Below are 12,739 nucleotides of genomic sequence, written 5' to 3' on the forward strand. Positions count from 1 at the left end.
CATTCCATCTCAGCCCAGAATGCTGGCGGTACTTGTAATTCTTAACACCGTGTCTCACCTTTGATACGTGCTCCATGAAGAATAATGCAATTATGAAATAACTGTTGATAATCTCTGAGGAATCCTGGATAATAGGTGTTCCAGGATCTGCCAGACTTGAAGACCACCTCCCCTTCCTGGAAAAAAACTAATCTTCAGGTCTTTTCCATCACAGTAAGATGGGAATTGTGGGGAGGCTGTCAAGAACCAAAGATGAGTCAGAATGTTTTACGCTGTCTCATTCTGTAATGAACAGAGTATAAAGCACCACTCGAACATGGCCCTTGGCCTGATGGTGGGATTCTGTAGCACCTCATACAATTAAAGGTGGTGAATCTTTCAGTACTTTTTTTTCAGGGCAGAAATCGCAAAGTCATTGAAGTGTAACTCTTGTATTTGGGATGCAAATTATATATAACCATGTCAGGATTTTCTTGAGGGTTTCAGTCTAGAAGACCAAATACAGCGAGTGTTGATTCTAAAGTTTCTAAATGGTGAACTCAAGAAGATCATGGACTAGTAAGCTACACAATACAATTCTAGAAAAATTCAGCAGGTGTTTTCCAGCATTTTGTAGTGAGGGCTAAGGATTAGTATTGGTTCACCAAGAACAGGTAGCGTTGTTAGTTTTGTTTTTCCTTTTAGATTTAATACTGGGTGGAACCACATGAAAGTACTAATTTTGAAAATCACAAGTAGTTGAGTGTCAACAGTTTCATATGCTTTATTCTAAGAGTTGTTACTACATTTTTTCCTGATAATAAAATTATTGTATGTCCATTGGAGCATATTTAGAAACTATAGGAAAATAAAATTTACTCATAATTCAACAATGTATGTTTAGGCATGTTTTTCCATCTGCCTATGTGATGTTCACAAGAATATTATTTTTAAAAAATATAATTTAGATTATAGCTCATTTTTGTGGAGTATCTGGCTGTTTATGTTGAACCTGTCATAAGCATATCCCTGTAATTAAATATTTCTAGAAACTGAATTTTTACTGTTAAGATTTCAGCAAGTATATGTCACATAATTTATTTATCCATAGCCCTATTTTAAGACATTTGTATTATTTTTAGTATTTTACTATTATAAATAGTGCTGTAATAAACATCTACATGAATCTTGGTCCACATCTTTGGTAATTTCCTTAGGATAAATTGTCACAAGTGGAATTTCTGGGTTAAAGAGTATGCACTCTTAAAACTCATTTCCAAGTTGCTTACAATAAAGTATGTACTCTTTTATGCTTCCAGAGCAGTGGCCCTGAGAGCCTATCTTACTATAACACCACCACATTGGCTTTTACTTCTAAAACCAACAGAAGAAACAGGGTAGGCCGATTTTGGTTTTCCATCTTTCATAGGTTTTACTAAATAAGATCATATAATTTGATTTTATCAAAGGACCTGAAAATGTTTCTCATAATGTTATTATGGTCCAGTCAAACCAGTGTGAACTGAATGTATATAGATTTGGGAGAATCTTTAGTTTCCCAACAGCTATACTCTAGAGAGGTTTTATTAGTGGATTGTTTTTAACTGGCAGGGCCATTTCTGTTATTTTGTGGTGAGGCTCCATGACTCTGTCCTGACACACATTATTTGTAGAGACTTAGATGAAAATAGAACATGCCCTTAGCAGATTTGGAGGTATGTCACAAAGTTGAGATGGTTGGCCATTAGTTCTTTTCTGCCAGACCGTGGGCTCTTTTAAGCATAAGAGCCAGAGTACTGAGAGCATTTCTTCTGCAGTCAGCTGTGTGGCTTTGGGTAGTTACCTAACAACCTCTTTGTGCTTCAGTTTCTTCTTCTAGAAACCAGAAATCAACAGAATACTTACCTCACATGTGTGTTTGGAAGATTGAATGAATTAAGTATAAAGCACTGAGAATAGTTCCTGTCCTTTAGTATGTGATCAGTAAGGTTAGCTGCTTATTGTTGTTGTTAATCTTTTTCTTTCTTAAATGGTAGAGAGCACATACTTCTTCCATACATAATAAGTGATAGGATAAACATCTGAGAGACTTGGTGGGCAGGTAGAATAAGCCCCAACTGCAAATGAAATGTAATGGATAAGTCTTACATTTATGTTTTATAATATTAGACTGTTGGGGTGCCTGGGTGGCTCACTTAGTTAAGCATCTGACTCTTGTTCTCAGCTCAGTTCTTGATCTCAGGGTCATGAGTTCAAGCCCTGCATTGGGCTCCACACTGGGTTTGAAGCCTACTTAAAATACACACACACACACACACACACACACACACACACACACTTATATGTAATGTTAGACTGTTGTGTAAAGAAAGGGTTGAAATTTATCCTGTGTAGCTCCAGAAAGCAGAGACATAGTTAATTGCCAGAAATTAGCAATAACGGACTTTCTACTAATTAGCTCTATTAAGCAGTGGAGTTGCCCTTTCAGGTACTGGAAGAATTCAAACAGAAACTTCCAGACCATTACAAGTGTATAAAAGAAGAGAGAAGCCTTCTTTTGAATCAGTGGTTAGGCTCGATGACCTCTAAAGTTTCTTCCAACTGTAGGCCGGTTCTGTGATTCTGAGTGGAATATGTAGGATTATCACAAACCATGCAGTAAGGCTCCATGAGTGCATCGTTGGAAGGGTTGATGCTGCTAATCTGGGCCCAGCTTGGCCCTCCCTGCTTCACTTTCTTTCACCTGTTGTGTGTCAGCCTGGCAGTGGCCCATTCCCTCACTTGTTGCTGTCTTACAGCCTAGTCTGGTGTCCCAGGCTGCCCCCTCCTCCATAGCAGTGCCAAAGGGATGAATATTTGGAACAAGAGCATTTTTTTTTTTTGTAAACCAAATCGGAAGAAAATTATTGCTTGCAAAGTGTGTCTCAGAAGTGTTTAAAAAAACAAGCAGAAGATTTTGTGCATGTTGAATGTGCTTTCATTGGAGCTTTCAAAGGAGTGGATGGTACATTTCACCTTTCGCTCAAGAGTTCTGGGCTCTGGGCTTCTGTACTTGGCTGGTGTCTCCCCTAAGTGTAGCATCAATATTTAATCCCCTGGGAGGCTGTCACTGAACCCCTACTGTCGTACATTCTGTTTGGGCTTATATACCTTGGGTTGACATTTTTCTGTCATTATGAACTCTGATCCCTTGACCTTAAGCTCTTTAAAGGTGGCTTCCGAATCAAGTTAGGAAGCTGACTTGGGAGCCCAAGCAGTTGCTTGCTTTCTTAGGGCTCTTTGCCGAATGATTTCTGACATGTCATTGTTTTCTGCTGCTCTCCCCGTTAATAATATTTGGAGCATTGGCTTTTTGCCACACTTGTCAGGGATTTATGGGAGTTAATGACATGTAGTGTATAAAGTGCTTTGGGATTCTTTCATGCAACTTGGTATTATCTTGAAAGCAAGAGGTTTAACTGTTCATTTGTTAGATAACTAGTGGGATTTTACAAAGATGTAATCACCCCATGTCTATTATTTAATGTATTAGGTGATATGCACCAACTTTTGCTGCTCAAATTTTAAACGAAGTGGCATTCTTTTTTTTTTTTCTGTTTGAAAAACCTGTTATTAGGAAATGCCTTGGGAAAAATTGGGAGTCAGGGGCCTGGAAAACATCTCCATTTGATGTTCTTCAGTGTTCTCGTTTGTCCTTAGTTTTGCTGCCTGGCAGTTGAGAGTTGCAGTGAGGAACCGTGGCATGTCTGTTGCTCCCAGTGAGTGTGTGCAGCTTGTGTCATAGAGGTGTTAGCTGAGGTCCGTGCTGTGCAGTGCGTGACCCAAAGGCTTGCTGCCTTGTGTGCCAGGTGGGTTAATATGTTTTAGAGAAAGTATCTGTGGAATTTTACAGTGGATCTTCTTTTGTAGCCATATTAATTTTACCCCTTTTGAGTAGTATCACTTTACCAGCCAGAATCTAGAGCATGCAAATGCATTATCAGAGTGATTTGAAACAGTCATGACACATAGGGAGTGAACTTTATGGGGATGATTCTGATGCTTTCAAGGCCTAGGGTCTCATTGCATATATTTTGAGTTCGAGTGGTAAGCCTGGTGCCTTAAGAGGGCTTTGCTTCTCCTTTTAATCTTTAGAATTTATAAAACCAGTAGCTTTGTGGCCTTCAGTAGAAGCATTATACATGGAGCCTGAAGGCCCTTGGAACATCGAAGCCAGAGAGAGGACTAGATCTGTGTTGACTCTTGTCATTGTGTTGAGCGAATGTGTACAGTGTAGAACTCCTCAGGGTAAAAGTGAGGATAATAGAGTTGGCACACACGGAAGATTTTTTAAAAGGTTACGAAGCTTTAGATTTCTGGACTCCTCTCATTTGGACTAAAAGGAACCGTAGTCCAGTCCCCTTATTTCATAAATGAAAAAGTGGAAGTCCATAGGGTCCAAATGGACCAGAATCAGGACTGATCTAAAACCCAGGGGTCTTCTTTCCCACGCCAGAGCTGATTAGATCTTACCATTATGATCAGTGCCGTAGAGCACCAGTGCAGCACTTAGAAAATACTGAATCATCATGTAAGAAAATGACTCTACCAGTAAAATAATGCAGCCATCGAGTCTGTAGTCCAAGCAGGTTTTATCATTTGTAGTGAGTAATTTTAGCTGTTCCACAGTCTTTGGAAAATCTGAGCTGACTGTTAATTTTGTCCACCTTTTACCCAGTTAACAGAATGCTTACTCTCTTATTGCCACTTAAAAGTCATCTGGAAGACTCATGCTGACAATGTAATGCACGGTGAAGGAAGGGGGTAAAGTAGGAAAACATAATTATTGCACGCACGGTCTTTTGAAAGGCTGTTTTCTCTTCCCTCCTCTATCTTTTCCCCAGCCTAGTTGGGTGGATCTGATTTATATACCTTTGTTTTCCCCCTTTCTTTTCCTAAATTGGGTAAGAGCTGAAAAACTATTCAGGAGGAGCTGTAAACTGTAGCAAAGCCTGTGAAAAAGACAGTAGTTTGTGCCTTTCTCAGCCTTGTTATAGATCTGCGGATAGTCTGCAGCTTACAAAACTGTACTTAAATATTTTCTATAATATAGGTTGAGGACAGATTTCTATTTGCTGTTGATGACTGTCAAAACAACTTCCCTAGAGCGATTGTCACAGAGTGCGAGGCCTCATTTTCTGATGGAGAAACTGCTTTGGTTTATCCTCACTGTGTTTTTACGTGATTATTTCTTATTTTCTCAAGTGCTTATGACATTTAATAAATTTGCAGTTGAGAATTGTGGCAGCCAGTAATGCGAGATAGGGAAATTGGGCACCTGGAAACTATTTAAATACAAACAAATGACAACACAACTTAACCAGTGAGAATATGATTTTGAAATTGTGAATGAAAGTGATCTAGGCCCGAGACAAGCTGAAACTGTATTTCTCCTTTCATTCCTTTCTTATCCAAGCTTGCTTTACCTTTAAATGCAGGCAAGTCTTTTGTGTAATCCTTGGGAATTGATACTTCTCAGAGCTCTTTATTTCACTTATCGATGGATAGATAGTATTCTCAAGGTTCAGTGCTCAAGATGTGGCATTTTTTCAGCGATGTTTTGCTGAATCCCAAGCGTCTTCAAGGCATGTTGTAAAACCAGCACTAGTAATGGGCAGATGTTTGTACAGTACAATTTGTGTCTGCTTTGTTTTTTTCACATTTGGTTTCGGCCCAGGTGGGATGCCGCTCTGAAGGATGAAATACAATCCAAAAAGATTTGGCCAAAATAACTTTCTAGGCCTCCTCACTGTGTCAATATTTAGGAAGTATTCTGCTCACAGGGAATATGTCTTGTTAAGTTTTAGTTACACCGAAAACTTTTTGAGCATCTAGCCTCAGTATGTAGGGCTAAACTTACTTGAATGCTGAGATTGTATTGTTTTGGAAAGAACTGTAATAGTCAGCCTTCTGTTTGTGTCATATGTGTGTTTGTTAAGGCAATGTGAAAGAAGTACTTGGTGAATATAGTTTTTCAAGGCATATACTCTGTTAGTCTTTAATTTTTTTATTCTTAAAACCTTGTTCGTGTTATGTTTGATTGTGGTAAAAATCACATGAAATTTACCACACTATTTTTAAGCATGCAGCTCAGTAGCGTTAAGTATATTCATGTTGTTGTGAGATCTCCAGAAATTTTCCATTTTGCATGACTGAAACTCTATACCCGCTGAGTAACAACTCTCCTTTTTCCCCTCTTCCTGGCTCCTGCTAACCACTCTTCTCCTTTCCGTTTCTGTGAATTTGACTCCTTTAGATATCCTTTACCATGTAAGTGGAATCATCCAGCATTTGTCTTTTTGTGACTGGTTTATTTCTCTTGGCATAATGGCGTCAAGGTTCATCTGTGTTAGAGCACATGACAGGATTTCTTCCTTTTAAAGGCTGAATAACATTCCATCTTATATATGTATGTACCACATTTTGTTTATTCATCCTTTGATGGACATTTGGGTTTCTTCCACCACTGTTGACTGTTGTGATTAATCTTTAATTTTATGTTTCTTGGATAATCCATTTTTGCAGGTTAAAGTCAAACACAAGTGTTGGTAGATCGGTATGTGTAATTGAGTGTAACATTGGACAGAGGTATATAAGATACCTGTGGCTTTAAAAATTAAAGTGTATGTATCTCTTAAAATTCTGTAGTATTGATACTGATTTAAATATACCTAAGTATTTTATAAGTATTCTATTTTGTTTTTTTATGTATGCTTACAATATTTTTTAAGTTGATCATCAACCAATTGATCCTGGAAACTACGGGTCAAGTCATTGAGGCCGTGCGATATTATTGGAGGAGTTTATCTTAGGCATGTACAGCCTTAAATTTTCCTGAAACAGAGATTGTCTGAGTTCTTCTGTAATGCTCATGTATGGTTTTATGTGTGAGACCTCCCATCAGATATAAAACCACCTGTTTGAAGTTTGGTAAAGCGTTGCGTAAGCAGCCAGGTGATAACAGGCACAGTATATGGTTCACCACCATTTGGAGTACGGGTAGGAAGTGGAGAGTTGCCTTTTAGAGTCTTGGGAAGAGTGCTGTTTTCCTTTGACTAACCCTCATGGAGTCGTTAAATATGGAGAGAATATTGAGCTTGCTTCTCTATAAGACATTTACTTAAGCTTCTTGTTACCATTAATTGCTTCTTTGCGCCAAGGGAGGTGAAAGCACGGGCAGGCAGTCAGTTGGCTACTGATGTAAAAAGGAAGTGAAACATAGGACTGGCTTAAGAGTTCAAGGTTGAAAGTACACACAATTAACAGTAGTTTCATATGGTCTTGTAAATAGTTGTCCATATATACCCGATGTGAATAAGAATTAGTAATGCCAAGTGATAAGGATACATTATTTTAATGTTTGTATATGTCTTGGGGGTGGAAGATAGGGTTATTTAAAGAAAAACAAAACAAAACAAAAAAGAAAGATGTTCCAGGCCTGGTAAAGAAGTTGATTTGATTTGATTTGTTATTAGGAATTACCCTTAAGTAGAGTGGTCAGATATTCTTAGTAGTTTAGTTCTTTTTATGATACAAAGTAGGAGAAGCTTGACATCTAAGTTTTACATTAATATGTTGCTATTTGATTTTTAGAGTCATTTTAAACATGTTGGATGGCCTATACTTATTTTCTAAATTAAGATACATGAAAATTACTTTGGTTTTGAGAGCTTTTGATTAATTATCTGACTTTGATAATAGCTGATATTTACTGTCTTTTTCCTGTGTGCTGGGCACTGTCCTAAGCCTTGTTCATACATTAGTGTATTTAATCCTCACCAATATCCTATGGGATTATTATTCATTTTACAGAAGAGGAAATGAGCCACAGGGAAGCCATACAAGTTGCCTAAGGTCGCAATTTGATTTGAACCCGGGCAGTTGATTCTAGGCCCACATTGATCATATTAATGACTATGTTGTGTTAGTTCATACTTGTCACGCAGTAGTTCTTGGCATTCAGCACACTGTAGGGTTTGAGCAAATAGCAGTTATTTCTCTTGAACTACTTAGGTTGACTGGAGATTGTATAAAAGCATGATAGGAAGCCACTGCTCTGGAGACTACTGATTTACTTGATTGACTTCAATACAGGATTTGATTGGACACTGACATCCAGCCTTGATGTTAATTTATTTTGATTTTTTTTAAAGCTTTTATTTATTCATTTAAGTAATCTCTACATCCAACATAGGGCTTGAACTCAGTACCTTGAGATCAAGAGTTGCATGCTTTTCTGACTGAGCCAGCCAGGTGCCCCTAACCTTGAGGTTAACTTTAAGTCAATTCTAAGAGAAACTGAAGAATGACCTCAGATGGTCATTTAGGCAGATGATACTGCTTTGTTAGTGTAGTATGATGATACAAAGCTTTTGCCCTCTGCTTTTGTAATTGTCGAAAAATAGAATTGAAGAACCAGTCCTGACTTTTGAGTTAGTCTCATTCAACCCCTCCATTTTACCAGTTGGGGAAATAAGGTAGAAGCACCTTCTTTTTCATAGAGTGCCAGAGCCGGAATGGATGATAGAGTAGTTCACACTGGTATAACTTTTACCATGTGCCAGGCACAGTTCTAGGTGCTTTATCTATGCAAGTTCGCTAACTCCTGAGAACAAGCCCTGAGGTGGATATTGCTATGTCTGTATTTTATAGACGAGGAAACCAAGGTTATGTAACCTACTGCAGGTCACTCAAACTAGTAAGCAGTGGAGCCAGGATTTGAATTTAGGCAGTTTGGCGCCAGAGTCTGTGCTCTTAACCACCCTGTTAATGGTTGTAATATAATGTAATTGCCGCCCTTTTTTTTTTTTTTTTTTTTTTTTTTTAGGGCAGAAATAGTTGAATAGCAGTCCTTTCATAAGGTTCACTCTGACCTAATTTGAGATCCTTCTGCAGCATTTCACCACCTCCCCACAATGGATGTCGGTGGTTATTAGCAATACCTGCTTATGTAGGAATTTTTTTCCCAGGGCTCCAACCAGCTAGAAAGAGATGCTGATTTTTCCCCCCCGTTTTTGCATGTATCTCCATATGGTTTCTCTGTCATTAGTATTAATTTTTCCTAATTGGTATTTTTTGTAAACTTCTATTTTATAAACAGCCAGGATAACTTTGTCCTTGTTCCTGATGTTAGGAGAAAGCATTCAGTCTGCTAGCATTAAGTATGTCAAATGTAGGTTTTTCTTACATAGTGTTTTTCAAGTTGAAGAAATTCCATTCTCTTCTCACTTTCCTGAGAGGTTATTTTTCCCAGTTGAAACAGGGTTGGCACACAAAGTTAGAGTTTTAGGGTTTTTTTGTTTTTAATCAGGAATGGATGTTGGATTTTTTTCAAGTGCCTTTTCTCTGTCTTTTGACGATCAGAAGGTTTTTTTGGTTGTTTAGCTCTGTTTCATTTTTTTTTAGTTTATTAATATGGTGATTTATATTGACTTTCAAATGTTACATTGGTCCTGCATTTTGGGGGAAAGCTCCAGTTGGTCGTGATATACTGTCCTTTTTATGTGTTTTTGGATTTGATTTGCTAAAACTTATAGAATTTTTGCGTTTATGTTTGCAAGGGATATTAGTCTTTTCTTGTAATATCTTTGTCAGTCTCAGTCACACCAGGGTAATACTAGCTTTTTATAGAATGTGCTGGGAAGTATTCCTTCCTCTTCAATTTTCTGGGAATGTTTTTGTGAATTGGTACTATTTCTTCCTTAAATGTTTGGAGTAATACACCACTGAAGCCATCTGGGCCGGGACTTTAATTTGTGTAAAAGTTTTTAAGTACAAATTCTGTCTCTTTAACATATATAGGGATGTTCAGGTTATCTATTTCTTCTTTATTTTTAATGTTTACTTGAATTTTTTTTGAGAGAGAGAGGGAGAGTCCTCGAGAGTAGGGCAGGGGCAGAGAGAGAGAGAGAGAGAGGAGAGAGCATGAGTGAGGGAGGGGCGCAGAGAGGGAGAGAGGGAATCCCAAGCAGGCCCTGTGCTGTTGGTGCAGAGGTCGATGCGGGGCTTGATTCCACCAGCCATGAGATTATGACCTGAGTCGAGATGAAGAGTCGGATGATTAACCGACTGAGCCACCCAGGCGCCCCAGTTTCTTATGTGAGCTTTGGTAGTTTGTGTCTTTCAAGAAATTTGTCTAATTTATTGGCATGCAGTTGTTCCTAATAGTTGTTGAGTTGGTAGTGGTGTTATCTCTGTCATTCCTGATATTGGTAATTGGTCTTTTATTTTTTCCAGCTACTATGGCCACCCGGGATGCTGTTTTCTGCCTCTTTAAGCCACTTAGACTATGTTCCACACAGTCGGGCATAAAGTTGGAAAAATGGGCAATGTGCTCAGAGTCCTTCCTTTTTTCCAGTTATAGACTTCTGTGCATATTTGGCCTGGGTTTGGTTCTCTGCTGCCTTCAGGTAGTTGTTTTTTATATTGTCCAGAGGGTATGGTGGTTTTCTGTCGTGGGGTTTGTCCAACTCTGGAAGCAGAATCTCTGCGTTTTTGGTTTTGGGACACTGGAGCAAATTGAGATGCACTTTAATAGCTGTAAATCCAAGTACAGAAGTAGGTCACTTGACAGCATTTTCTAATCATTGTTGCCTTTATTGAATTTGATACGGAATAGCTCCAGTGGATATGTAGAATAAATTAATGGAGTGAGGAAAAAGTGAAAAGGAGAAATGCTATATTAACTTTTTTCAAAAGGGTTTCAGTAGGAAAAACCATTATCACTTGAAAAAGTGAGCATTGTTGAATACTGAGTGTGTCGAGTTTCTGAATCATTTTGAATGCCTTTGCTTGGCACGAGGAGGTTTTTCAGGAGAAAATGATGGAAGTAAACACTTATATTTTAGGCCCGAAAACAAAGCATTTCTAATTGTTTAACGTTTATTATATCAAATAAATGAGTTTTAGGTCATGTCAGTACGTTAATGTTTTATCTGTAACAAACTCTCTTTTCTGGTCATCTTCTACTGGACATTGTGCTGTTTTAGGTATGTTGTAATTTGAATTGAAAGACACGAGGAGAAGTTGTCTTAGGTCTCTGGACCCCAGCCTGATGATTACTGAGCAGTTAACACGAGCCCTGCCCTGTTGTAGGCACCGGAAGTGTTGTGATGAACAAGGAGCTCATATTCTTAAAGGCTGAGAAATCTGACCTTTTTAGCACACTGCGGATGGTCAGACTCACATGTACGTGCCCTACTGCCAGTTTGTTCATTTGAAATGAGCACTACAGCTGTTAATTAGACTGGTAAGGTTGAACTGAAAGATTAGTGCATTTTCTCTTTATAGACAAGCCACATGGGAAGCCAAATTACAATCACAAGGTTGCTTGGTGAGAATGGAATCAAAACAAAGGGACTTGGTTAGATAATCCGTGATTAGGATACACCTGCCACAGGGACTATTTGGGTTTCCCCCTGAATAATGCTGAGTGGTAAAGCTTACCAGTGTCTGGTTCTTGGGGCTTATTTCAATGCTGACCATTTTCCTTTGTTTACACAATTTCTTTCAAACTAAACTGTAATACACTTTCTACTAAGTGGCAAACTCATCCTGGGAATGCTTCCTAAGAGTACACTTAGATTACCATTAGAAACCTTCAAAGGCTTTCAAATTCTGGGTCTGGGTGCATACACATACAGTCTTTTGGTTGTTGTCAGCAGAGTGCTCTCATATCCATTGTGTAAGTAGGTCTTAAGCTCAGAGGGTGGCCTTTTTTTGCCTTCTTTTCATGGTCTAGAAGGGATGTGTGAATCCCCTATCATTGTTCTCATGTACTGCCAATAACATAGTTATACTCCGTTTAGGTGGTTATAGAAGATTTCGCTTCTGTCTTTCATATAACTTAACTGATGCCATACCCTTGTTCTTAAGTTCAGTCCCTATGTAAGACCTTGTTTCAGTGGGAAAGGCTAATCTGTCCTAATGGAGGTAAAATGAATTTATTTGAAAATGTAGGAAAAATCTAAATTTAAACCTAGGAAGTCCTAGAACTCAAACATACATGTTTGATTTTTTTTTTTCAGTTTTTTTTTTTCAACGTTTATTTATTTTTGAGACAGAGAGAGAGCATGAACAGGGGAAGGGCAGAGAGAGAGGGAGACACAGAATCTGAAACAGGCTGCAGGCTCTGAGCGGTCAGCACAGAGCCCGATGCGGGGCTCGAACTCACGGGCCGTGAGATCATGACCTGAACCGAAGTCGGACGCTTAACCGACCAAGCCACCCAGGCGCCCCACATGTTTGATTTTTTAAAGTTAAAGAATATACTAGAATTTCATGTCAAAGATCCACGAAACATGACAAGTAGTTGCCTTCAAGGAGGAATGCATGACGGTATATAATAGAGATTCAAACCTTGGAATTGTGAGCCAATTTCTCATTAGAGTCTTACATTGTTCCCTCATTTATTGTCTGTACCTGCTGTCCATCATCAAAGGACCGCTGAATTTATGATGAAAAACAAACAGTGTTAAGACCCAGTGATCACCACATTTATCTACATCTGTTCTTAATTTTTCACTAATTGAAACGAAGTGATACCAACTGTCCATATGTCCACCAAAACCTGTGGGCAGCCACCAAGGCCTTGGCAGGTACGAGTCTGTAAGCTTCTTGAAGGTAAGATTGTTAACAGTAGTAGACTAGCAGTTATGCTATGCGTGTGTAGTGCTTTGTCGTGTTTTACATGGCCTTTGGATCTGAATTACCTCATTTGAAT

General features: G+C 38.6%; 1 protein-coding gene across 2 annotated transcripts in view; it reads left to right on the top strand.

Moving 5' to 3' along the window:
• POLA1 (DNA polymerase alpha 1, catalytic subunit) overlaps positions 1–12,739 on the top strand; it is a 302,116-nt gene that overhangs the window by 80,555 nt on the left and 208,822 nt on the right. The window lies entirely within an intron of this gene.

This window comes from Panthera uncia, chromosome X, assembly GCF_023721935.1.
Source record: "Panthera uncia isolate 11264 chromosome X, Puncia_PCG_1.0, whole genome shotgun sequence".
In the NCBI taxonomy this organism is placed as follows: Eukaryota; Metazoa; Chordata; class Mammalia; order Carnivora; family Felidae; genus Panthera; species Panthera uncia.